Source organism: Pogona vitticeps, chromosome 6 (genome assembly GCF_051106095.1).
Source record: "Pogona vitticeps strain Pit_001003342236 chromosome 6, PviZW2.1, whole genome shotgun sequence".
Lineage (NCBI taxonomy): Eukaryota > Metazoa > Chordata > Lepidosauria > Squamata > Agamidae > Pogona > Pogona vitticeps.
In genome coordinates, this window is record NC_135788.1 from 62,559,326 (window position 1) to 62,569,696 (window position 10,371).

Genomic DNA, 10,371 nt, shown 5'->3' on the forward strand with positions numbered 1-10,371 from the left:
GAAGTTAACTGATTTATTTCTACATAAGGTGGGAGTTGAAGGACTAAGATTTTGGACACACTCCTTTAGAATTGGTACGGTGTCTACTGCAGCAGCCCTTGGTTACCGTCCGAAAAAAAATCAAACAGATAGGACGGTGGGCTTCTTCTTCTTATTATTATTATCAGGACACTTCCTAACATCTAGGCAGGTGCCTGGTTTGTTTTCATGTTACAGGTACCATGGTTGTGGCGAGCAGAAGACACATCATGATCGTGGGCCACAGCTATGTTTTTTGGGCAGCGTGGTATGCTGCCAAATCCCCATGGGGGAGCAGTCTTGGCCTTGATGTATGGACCTATACTGAATGGAGAGGATGCCATGGAATGCTAGCCAGCTTTGGCATGTGGCTACCTTTGGTCATCATCCCCCAGATGTGTTGGTGATACACCTGGGTGGTAATGATTACACTAGGCATTGTGGAAAGGCCCTGATCATTGATGTGATCCGTGACCTCACCTGGTTGAGGGCCATATATCCAGCTATGCGTCTTGTTTGGTCAAACATCATCCCTTGGATGCAAGAAGTTTTTTACCCGTAAACACTGCCTGATGGAGTGTTAACAGGGAAGTCTGCAGAGCTGTTTGCAATGGCTTTGGATCAGTGATTGGTCACCAGAGGATCCGCATTGATAGACCCCTAGAGGGTGGGGCTTTCTGCTTTAAATGAGCGTGTCCCAGGACCCTGGACCCTTTTCCCTAGGAAGCTGGGCTGAGGCTGAAGGCCAGGTATGTTTGCATGGACATTTTGCTGAGAAGTTTTTTGTTTTTGTTTTTCTGGGCTTTCTTTTGGTCTCCCCCACCCACCAGGCCATGCACTGAATATCTTAATCTGATCTACCGAGTTAAATGAGGAGTCAAGATTCCAATGGATGCATTCAATCTTAGATCCGAAATGGGCTACCAATAGGTTGCAATTCTCTATACTTTGTTGCAATGTTTGCATCTGCCCAGCATTTGTAAGGCTGCAGACAACTTGAAAGAGTTCTACCTGTTGGTTGGAGGTCTGGTGTAATTGTCTCTTTTTGCCGCTATACACTTCTCCCTCCCTCTCATTTTTTCTTACGGCCAAATGCATAATACAATCAGCATATCATTAGAAGCAGGCCTCCTTTACAAGCAAAGAATTGTCTCTTTATTCCAAAACAATTTTGCCTCCATCTGCAGTAGGCAAATTGTCTTACTCCTGTTTTGTAATTAGTCATTGGGAAATCGCACCGCTGATACTTTTGGACATGTTGGAGGGATAGTGTTGTAATTTCCCTTAACACGGGATCTGATCCCTTTTCATGTTTTTCTTCTCAAATATATAGCTCATTCTAATACACTTTCTGTTCATGGAAGATGGTCTTTCCAAATAGCTTCCATACAGGCTAGCACAAATTGCACATATAAAGTATGCAGTTCTATAAAAACATTGCTTTCATTTTATTTAAATGAAAAAAAAAATACCAGCAGGCTGGAGGTTGGAAGGGCAGAGGCTGCTAATGCCTTGCTTTTGAGCCAGTGGTTTGGCTCAAAATAATTTATTTTCCTCCCAGAAAGAATATATCAAGAGTTTTTTTTTTCCTAAGTAACCTCTACCAGTCCTTTGCTCAGAGTTGAAATTCCTGGTGACTGCTTTTCATTTCAAACAAACAAAAGGAGTTATAGGAAAATTACATGCAAATGTGTGTAATATGTAGTTTAGCCTGCAGTACATGTAACACTATTTCTTCAGAGTTATACTATTATCCTTACTTCTCCTTTTCATTCCATGGTCCACATCAGCATTTGGATTATAATCCCCTCAGAGCATAGATCTCTATAATTTTTTTTGGAAAGAAATCGAATAATGATAGTAGCAGATGATGGTGGTGATGATAAACCACATGAAGTTTGTTTTTACAGAGATAATAGAAATAGCAGTTGATAAGTGGTGGAATACCCACAAGTTTAATTGTTCAGAGAACCAGTTGCAATGACAGATTCTTTTTGCTCAAGATAGCTTTTCACAGTCTGTGGAGAAATAAAACCTTTCTATGGATAAAAAGCTCAGTCAGACCAATCACCAGTCTAATTCAATATTATATATGTTTAGTCACTCTATAAAGATTTGAGATACATTGGTTTCCCTCACTTTGACACACAATGTTATTTATTTGGAGGTTCATGAATGGAAAGGAGATATGGCTTTTCAAATTAAATCTTTCCCAGTGCCCATGACATTAACAGGATGCTCACTCCCATCCTAAAGAGCTCTTATACTCATAATATTGACATGTGTCCTCTCCTCACATCAACAGGTATTCACTTTTCTGTTAGCAGGAAGAAATTGCTAGACGTTAACTTCCTTGTCCCCTACTTTCCCAGCATCCTCATCATCCCCTCATGCTAGCTGGATGGGAGCACTTTTGAATGAGTTTGGCCCCTGTAAAACGGCCTGAAGGGGATTCCCTAAAACCAGACAGAGGTGTCTTCCATGAGCAAAGCATCTTTGTTTCATCTTTGTCATTCTGTCTTAATCTAGTGTGAATAATACACAAGTACTTCCAGATCCAGTGATCATACTTTTTTTTTAACTTTTCCTTGCTTGAAGAAATATTTATTGTTCACTCCAACCAGCAAAAACAAACTTACACTGAGGGCAAAATTTTCCAATGTGGGCAAAATCTTCTCTTAATGTGTAGCAGTGGGTAAGCGACACCCTGCAGAGATCCAAAAAGGGCTACTACTATCCCACATCACTGTGATACAAGCCCTCTCTCCAGATTACTGGAATAAAGCACCAACAAAAGTTAACAACTAGCAAGTGATCTGACCTAGTAATAGTGTAACAGGAATATAGATAAAGTACATTTTCTTTTTCTTCTGTTGTTTAGATCTACATGTAGATTGGTAGACTTCCTCCTTCTCTTTCTGAAGTCACTGCATCTTCTTCTCGCACTATGCAAATTCAAATGACTCCCCCTTAATGGCTACCCAGAACTGCACATATAAAAATTAGCTTCAAGGATGTCTTGTAGGGTTCTCTTTGCTGCTTTCTGTCTGAACTCTTAAATAGCCATAAATCCAGCACTAGGCTGTTGAAATCTGCTAGCATAAATTTTCAACTTATCATTACTTGGCTGATAAAGTAGGTAACCAATAGTTAGTCAAGCACCACCAATTTGCTTTCTAAAGCAACTGCCCAACTCTATTCTATGTATTGTAAATGTGTTGTGGATGGGCCATTTTATGACATGCTCTAACTGCATGCCTTGAAGCTATAATTTGCTAGGATAATCAGCTGAGGCAAGTTAATATAGATAAAACATATGAAAAGCTGAGTCGAAGAAGAAGCTGAAGACTTGGCAGCAGGTTTCAGAATGTGTGGTTTTTTTAAAAAGGCACTCTTTTTTTATGTCTCTTAATTTTTCCTGGATGGCTGTAACGAAGCATTCATTCATTCTGTGGCTTGAAGAGGAGGTAGAAAGGGAACTTGTCTGAACAGCCCTGTGGTGAGCAAAGATAAAAAGAAGTGGAAAGGGGGATTAAAGAGGCACATCACAACAAGGTGGAATGCCAGCTAAGTGCTTAAACAAGATACCACAGGAAATAGTTAAATAAATAAATAGGTGCAGCAGGAAATCCTAAGAAAACAGTTTATTTCAGAGCTTGGTGTCAGGCTTCAATGAAAGAAACAGTGGAAGAGCAGTACTGTACTAATAAGTTCCAGTACAATGAGAGTGGGAGACTACTAAAATAACTGCTACCTGGGGGGGGGGGAGGCAGGGGGGAGAAGAAGTGGAAAAATCCTAATGACATAGTGAAGGCAAAATGCTGTGCCACCAGAGGTGAATGCCGTGTCACTTGATTTATGGATTTCAAAAACAAGGTACAGGGGGAGGGGGAAAGAGCCCAAATACATATGCAAGCAATATATTGCTTGTCGTGGCCCTTAAGCTTGATCAGAATTTACTAAATGGCTGTGCATATGCTAATTAAGTCCTGACTCTCCTAAGAATGCTAACATTCTGGGAAGGCTTGAGAAGAAATGTAAAATGAAATACTGAGCTTGTTGGAATGCAAGCAGGCTATTAGTTCAACCACCACCATCATAGTCATCAAATAGTCTGTCCTGTAAAACAACAAAATAGTTTGTGATGGTGGTGATGATGCCTCCGGCAGTGATTCAATGAGTGCTGCTTAATGTCCCTGGGAGTGGGATGAAGAAGCCCTTCTCTTGCCATGGCTCAGCTATTCAGGTCAGGGACTTGGGGGTTTCATGTGTGAAACCAGAGGAGTCATATTCGAAAAGAGCCCTCTCTGTACAGTTCCATACCCATAAAGCATGAGAGTTATGGTCACACAGAGAAGGCCTATTATAGGTCCACACTTGTGTTTGTGTAGGCTCTTGTCAGACATATGTGATTTCTCACTCATCTCCGCATGCATCCCTATTTCATTCTCAATTCCTTCACCGTTTGTACAGTCACCTTCCAAGTCTTGATCTTCATGATGGCTGCTTTGCACAATCTAGGGATTCCTCATATTAGTACACTTTAAAACTGGGTGTGTTTTGCAAGTGGGTTTGTGCCTGTTTACAGATAACCCATGGTAAATACCTTTGCTGCAGATTACTGCAAACATGCAGTTCCAGCCCCAGAAACCTCCTTTGGCACCCACTAGAAAATACGCCTTAGGCAGCTGGAAAGAAATAAAATATTTGTCAAAGCCAGACACCTCTCTTCTGTTCCTTTCCCCAGGATACCTATATGTGAATCCAGAGCATCCTTCAGAAAGGAAAGGCATTTGACAGTGCAACTCAAACCTTTGTTGCTTTCCAACCTCTACCAAAACATGAGGCAACCATGCCTGTCTGTAAGAACAAATTGAAATGCAACAATTTATGAGTTCTCCAGAATGTACGTACATACGTATGTTCTGGAGAACTCATAAATTGAGTTCGTTCGTTCGTTCATTGGTTCGTAAGTAAGTAAGTAAGTAAGTAAGTAAGTAAGTAAGTAAGTAAGTAAGTAAGTAAGTAAGTAAGTAAGTTAAGTAAGTAAGTAAGTAAGTAAGTAAGTAAGTAAGTAAGTAAGTAAAGCTTTTACATATCATATGGAGCACTGGTTTCTAGTTTGCTTCAAGAACTGCATCTTTTGTAGATAGCAATGTGCTTTTTTAAAAGCAAACAACAGCCAGTCAGATTAGAGCACACAGTGGCTATTCCTCCCTCTCAGTTTAACTTTCTGAAATATAGGCTGAGAGAAGAGTATGGTAGCTTCCTAACTTTCTCCTGAACTAACTCTTAAAAGTTGATGGAAGGGAATGCCCATTTTAAAATCTCAGTTCAAAAGAAGCTTTTCATCTTATGTGTGAATGGGCCATAGTGTGCCTCATGTAATAAAGTTCACTTTCCCAGGAATAATTGAGCAATCCAAGAATACAAATCTTTAATAGCTTTTCAATTCATTCTTTGTTTGATTTTGTTTTACTGTGGTTCTGAGCATTTTCTATGGTTTCTGGTCATTTTTTTCTGATTCTTTCTGGATGGGATCCAAAAGGCTTCACATTGGGGAAATACATGTTGTTGTTTAGTCGTTAAGTCATGTCCAACTCTTCATGACCCCATGGACCAGAGCACTCCAGGCCCTCCTGTCTTCCACTGCCTCACAGAATTTGGTCAAATTCATGTTGGTAGCTTCGATGACACTGTCCAACCATCCTGTCCTCTGTCATCCCCTTCTCCTCTTGCCTTCACACTTTCTCAACATCAGGGTCTTTCCCAGGGAATCTTCTCTTCTCATGAGATGGCCAAAGTATTGGAGCCTCAGCTTTAGGATCTGTCCTTCTGGGCACTCAAGGCTGATTTCCTTCACAACAGATAGGTTTGATCTCCTTGCAGTCCAAGGGACTCTCAAGAGCCTCCTCCAGCACCATAATTCAAAAGCATCAATTCTTCGATGGTCAGCCTTCTTTATGGTCCAGCTCTCAATTCCATACATCACTACTGGAAAAACCATAGCTTTGACTATGCAGACCTTTGTTGGCAAGGTGATGTCTCTGCTTTTTAAGATGCTGTCTGGATTTGTCATTGCTTTCCTCCCCAGAAGCAGGCGTCTTTTAATTTCATGGCTGCTGTCACCATTGCAGTGATCATGGAACCCAAGAAGGTAAACTCTCTCACTGCCTCCATACCTTCCCCTTCAATTTGCCAGGAGATGATGGGACCAGTGGCCATTATCTTAGATTTTTTGATGTTGAGCTTTAGACCATTTTTGTGCTCTCCTCTTTCACCCTCATTAAGAGGTTCTTTAATTCCTCCTCACTTTCTGCCGTCAGAGTGGTATCATCTGCATATCAGAGGTTGTTGATATTTCTTCTGGCAATCTTAATTCCAGTTTGGGATTCCTCCAGCCCTGCCTTTCGCATGATGTATTCTGCATATAAGTAAAATAAGCAGGGAGACAATGTACAGCCTTGTTGTACTCCTTTCCTGATTTTGAACCAATCAGTTGTTCCATTTCCAGTTCTAACTGTTGCTTCCTGTCCCACATATAGATTTCTCAGGAGACAGATAAGGTGGTCACGCACTCCCATTTCTTTAAGAACTTGCCATATTTTGCTGTGGTCCACACAGTCAAGGGCATACATACTTTCTATTAAGAGCTGGATTTCCTACAACAAGCCAGTTTAATGGTTTCCTGGTGCTTCAGATTAAATTGGAATTTAATATTTGGTGTAATTGTGTTTGTCTTTATCATATTGTTGGAAATTGGGGGAGGATATTGTTTATGTTCATTGTTAATTACCCTTAGTGCACTGCAGTAAGTCAGGTAGCATACAAATGTATGTAATAAGTAAATATTAAATAAATGTGAACAGGGGCAGCCTGTGGCCTAATTGAGGGGTACTTTACCTGTTAAAGTGTGTGTGTACGTGCCTGGCAAGGATGTTGAATCATCTTCCTCAGGCTTATGTATTTCTGGTAGCTATGAATGGAGTTTTCCATCACTTTGACCAACTTCAATGTAGTCACATAGCCAAAATCTGTAGATAAAAACAATACTAAACATTCTGCATATTGTCCAATATATCACATTGCTGCCCCCCTTTTAATGAATGTGGGACATTGTGTTTCTGTATCCATGGCACAGTATCAGGAAATGGCTTGATATTGCTGCAAAATATCGTGCCCGTGTTACCAGCAGGGAAAAGGATGCCAATCTTTAGATAGCATAGGATGGCCTAAACATTGACAGTACTAATTACAGCATTCATTGGTGTACAGGATACCCTGTCTGCTCACTAACGTTTACACTTGTCTAAAAACAGCCTTGATAATTGCTTTGTGTTTTGGGTATGAAGTGGTTAACAGATGAAAAAGAAGTCATCTTCTGGGATTTTTCCTTGCTTGGTGTCTCTCTGTGAATGGGTGGGCATTAACCAACTTGGTACGTTTTTACAAAAAGAAGACAGAATGGAACTTAACTTTGAAATGGCGAAACACATCACGCTGTTGGCTCATACTCAGCTTGTGATCTATGACAATTCCAAGATCCTTCTTGCTTGTAGTATTGCTGCGCCAGGTATCCCCCATCTTGTAACTGTGCGTTTGGTTTCTTTGAAGGATGGAGTTGTGCCTATACAGACTCCCTCTGAGGAATGTATTAACATTTGATCTGGATGGATGGGCCTCTTTGGAGAGTTTTTAAAATTGGGGCCTATTTCAGATCTGAATCTGCAGATCTATGGAATATTACCTCCCCTTTTCCCTTACATTTGTTGCCATACCTTTTATCTTTTGTTGCTCCTCAACATAATAAATATAACTTCCTGCCATCCACGGGACTCCTTCCATTGATGTGTTTAGACCTTCTTGCATTGGACAGAATGGAATGTATCTATATTCTGCCATTGTCAAACTGGTCTCTTACTACACACTTTCCTCTTTCTTGTCCACCAACCAAGAGACCATCGGTGTTTTTCTTTTTTTTTTTCCTTTTTTTAAAAAAATATATCCATGTACAATTTAGGAAAGACAAGATCCAAAGCTGGGATTAATCTCACCTTTTTACGATGCAACTTCCCTTGCAACCAGCTGGTTCTTTGGAGCAGGCACCGTGTACATGCTGAGGAAGAATTTAAACACACATAGACTGCTTAGAAGGGGTTTCCAGTTGCCTTCCACAGTACCTCCATAATTTTTTTTAAAAAAATACACAACGTCCCTCATCTTCCTGTTCCCAAGGGAAATTGCTGCCTTGTCCTTTTCTTAATTTTTAAGATGTATTTCTTCTTCTTGGCACTTGAACTCCAGTCAAGCATGTGATCACAGCTCCACCTCCCAAGATAGCTCAATACTACTGTAGATTTTCCACACTCTACCACACTCCAAAATGTTGCAGGTTTTCTAGGAAAGATCTGGATTATTCCTATTTAGGAAAAGGAGGGATCAACACTAAAGAAACCATAGACTGCTAACAAGATGAGAGCACTGTCAACCCAAATGCACTATCAAATGTAGGGAGCAAAGTCCAGTAATCCCCAGCTCTCCAGTTTGACCTGCAGATTATTAGCATGTATGTAGAGCTGTTGCTAATATTCCTTTTAAAAATTTATAGTGCCTAGTTACTACAAATGCTCCAGTGGCTAAAAACAAAACAAAACCCCAAACTCTTTTAATTGTGAAATAAATAGCCCCAATATTGGAGGACTTCTATAAAATTTGTCATATTTCTCTCTTCTTACTAAGATGAACATTTTTCCAAGGGTCCAGCTTAACTTTACAGGAGCGTGGTTCTCATTGCCCTCCTCAGGATTGTGTCAGTATTTCCATTATGTAATCAAGCCATAAAAACTACCTCCAAGTTCTTGCTAGCAGACACACTTTAGTTTGAGAGCAATATTTTTTGGGTGTGTATTGATGGTGGTTGGTAATTTTTATAATGGAAGCATCTGCAGCCTGCCTGACTCTACATTTCCTAAGCCTATTCATTTCCCCGGGCATTTTTGGTGGAGAGAGCTGACTAGGTGAGAGTGTCAGATGATGGAGAATTCCTGTTTGGGTGTGCAGAGAAAGGACTCTGGCTTTGCTCCAATCCACATTCAACATGTCTTCATTTCTAAGATATTGTATATGCCTGGAGCCAGGGAGAGGCACTTTTCAAGCACACCTCAATAAATATGTATCATGAATATATTTAGCAGGTGCCCTTAAACATGTTCCAGTTTCTCCTTTCTAATTAGATGCTATCAACAGTTCTCTTTATTTTACAAGCAAAACAATAAGTAATTGCTGGATATTGGCACAACTGGCTCACTAGAGATACCTAGGTATGATTACTACAATTATTAGTTCCCTACAGATACTCCCAAAGGGGTACATTTTAGTTGCTCCTGTTTTTGGCACATTATTGTATGAGCAAAGGCTTATTCAGGTGATCAGACTTTGTGTGTGTGGATGCACACACACACACACACACACACACACACACACACACACACACACACACACAGACACACACACGCACGCGCACGCCCGCCCGCCCGCCCGCCCGCACGCACGCACACACACACACACACACACACACACACACACACACACACACACACACACACACACACACACACCCCTACCTGCTGGTTTCTCAGTTGTGCCAGATGTCCTCCCTTTCCTTAAGGAAATGGAGGGTAAATCTCATCAGCTTGCAAAGCATAGTAGATTACTGCTGGGGAAATGCTATCCAGCCGCTCCACTGCAAGCATGCAGGGCTCAATATAAATTAGGTTATATGTCATAGCAAAGACATTTGCTCCTGAGCGACCTGTTGACACTCCCCCTCTTCATTAGTGAGGAAACTGTGATTTTGCCTTTGAATGGTGGAATTGGCATCTAAAGAACCCAGGCTTCAACAGGCACAAAGAAAAGAACCATGTTCTCCAGTGCAATGTGCTAGTGGTACATAAAAGGAAATGTTGGGGCCATAGTTATGCACGCATTGAGTCATGGAGACCCACTAAAACTCCTCCAACTGTCCTGCTCTTCTTTTAATGCTCTTCCATTTCTATGAATTTGCATCTGGATATAGTTTAGTCTCCCTCAGCAAATTAAGCATCAGTAGTGGAAAGGCAAATGCTATTAATGTGAGAGAATGGGGTGTTATTTATCCTAGTCAGTTATTTTAATGGTATTCAACAAATAATTGAAAAGGAATCTAAATATTTATTTGTCTTTTCTAATTTACTTAAATACATGACCTTTGCCCTTCTCTGTCATAATAAATCTTTGAGTATGCAAGAAGATGCTTCTGTGTCTAGTGCTTTACAAATGATCGCCACTCGTATACCTAGCTGCTGCCTTCAGTGG

General features: G+C 40.7%; 1 long non-coding RNA gene across 1 annotated transcript; it reads right to left on the minus strand.

Moving 5' to 3' along the window:
• Window positions 1-1,107: 1,107 nt before the first annotated feature.
• LOC110081598 (uncharacterized) lies at window positions 1,108-7,054 on the minus strand. The gene is made up of 3 exons (XR_012088432.2): window positions 6,922-7,054; window positions 4,625-4,706; window positions 1,108-3,512 (listed from the first exon to the last, which is right to left on the minus strand). It is a non-coding gene; the product is annotated as an uncharacterized LOC110081598 (long non-coding RNA).
• Between the last annotated feature and the right edge of the window lie 3,317 nt (window positions 7,055-10,371).